We start from the raw sequence: 1,712 nt of genomic DNA, 5'->3' as shown, positions 1-1,712 counted from the left end.
GTTCTAGTTCTGTTCTAGTTCTGTTCTAGTTCTGTTCTAGTTCTGTTCTAGTTCTGTTCTAGTTCTGTTCTAGTTCTGATCTAGTTCTGTTTTAGTTCTGTTCTAGTTATGTTCCAATTCATTATTAATATACCAAATACTTTGAGCTTTTTACTCAATTAGTCCCATTGTGCTTGAGATTCACAACAATGTTCTTATTATTCTTTAAATATTTTATTTTTTGGTTGATTCTACATTTTCTTCTTAAATAATTTGGGTCCATCAAGCGTATCGAACAACAATATGTATGAATATTTTCTGCTGATGCCATGTATATATTTATGTTTACTACAATCAAACGTTTGGATTTTTTTCATAATATTTTCGTGTTTATCATTTATTTCATACAAAGATGTTTTGCAGGTGGTTACTCATATAGTGAACAACAAAATTTTTGGGCAGTTTCTTAAAACATGTTTTGTTTCATTTTCATTTATTAACATTAAAATATTTTAAGTCGGACCACGTTTTTCTGTTTATTTGTTTGTCTGCCCGTTCAGGCAAAGTGCTCTACAATAATGTCTCATAATACGAATCTTCGTGTTTTGGTAAGTTTTCTTATTATTGTCTACATCTTGGGGCAGACTGTTCTTTTAGCGGCATGTATTTAGCTTAAGCGCAGGAAAAACAATCTTTTGTTTTTAATGGGGACAGGTGGATTTTGTTGTGGATTAACAAATAATTGTTAAGGTTTGTTGTCTTAAGGTTTTAAGTTTATTTTCTGTGTACGCTATGTTTTCATTTTATTAACTTTTAATGACATTGCATGTAAATGTTACATTTTACAAAAAAAAAAAAAAATTAATAAAGACGCTAAACCATCCAACAAACATTTAATAATAACTGTTTTGCTTTTTTATCCACTCCCTTTAGACCAGTTTATAGTCAAAGATATAAAGTGGTTTTAATTTTGATCCTGGGTGGCTTATGTCGTTTTTGGCGGTAGATTAGTTAAAAAGCAAAGAGTTGTAATAAAAAGCTGCAAACCTAAATTGCAGAAATTAATTACGGAAATTAATTAAACAGAAATTTTGGTTTTAAAGTATCCGATGTGGTGTTTTATGCTAGATCGTAGTCCTTAGTAATAACAAAAAATTTACTAAAATTTAAAACTAGAACTGAACTAACTAGAACTGAACTAACTAGAACTGAACTAACTAGAACTGAACTAACTAGAACTGAACTAGAACTGAACTAGAACTGAACTAGAACTGAACTAGAACAGAACTAGAACAGAACTAGAACAAAACTAGAACAGAACTAGAACAGAACTAGAACAGAACTAGAACAGAACTAGAACAGAACTAGAACAGAACTAGAACAGAACTAGAACAGAACTAGAACAGAACTAGAACAGAACTAGAACAGAACTAGAACAGAACTAGAACAGAACTAGAACAGAACTAGAACAGAACTAGAACAGAACTAGAACAGAACTAGAACAGAACTAGAACAGAACTAGAACAGAACTAGAACAGAACTAGAACAGAACTAGAACTAGAACAGAACTAGAACAGAACTAGAACAGAACTAGAACAGAACTAGAATAGAACCAGAACAGAACAAGAACAGAACTAGAACAGAACTAGAACAGAACTAGAACAGAACTAGAACAGAACTAGAACAGAACTAGAACAGAACTAGAACAGAACTAGAACAGAACTAGAACAGAA

The 1,712-nt window shown here is 31.3% G+C and overlaps 1 protein-coding gene across 1 annotated transcript in view; it reads left to right on the top strand.

Moving 5' to 3' along the window:
• LOC111687514 (putative aldehyde dehydrogenase family 7 member A1 homolog) overlaps positions 1-752 on the top strand; it is a 17,237-nt gene extending 16,485 nt beyond the window's left edge. Inside the window, exon 4 of the mRNA XM_046951675.1 lies at positions 734-752. The gene's annotated coding sequence lies outside the window, so the exon portion shown is untranslated. The remainder of the gene's footprint in view (positions 1-733) is intronic.
• The last annotated feature ends 960 nt before the right edge of the window (positions 753-1,712 follow it).

Source organism: Lucilia cuprina, chromosome 5 (genome assembly GCF_022045245.1).
Source record: "Lucilia cuprina isolate Lc7/37 chromosome 5, ASM2204524v1, whole genome shotgun sequence".
Taxonomy (NCBI): Eukaryota; Metazoa; Arthropoda; class Insecta; order Diptera; family Calliphoridae; genus Lucilia; species Lucilia cuprina.
Note: the sequence above shows the minus strand (reverse complement) of the source record. Positions and strands in the feature narration are given on the sequence as shown.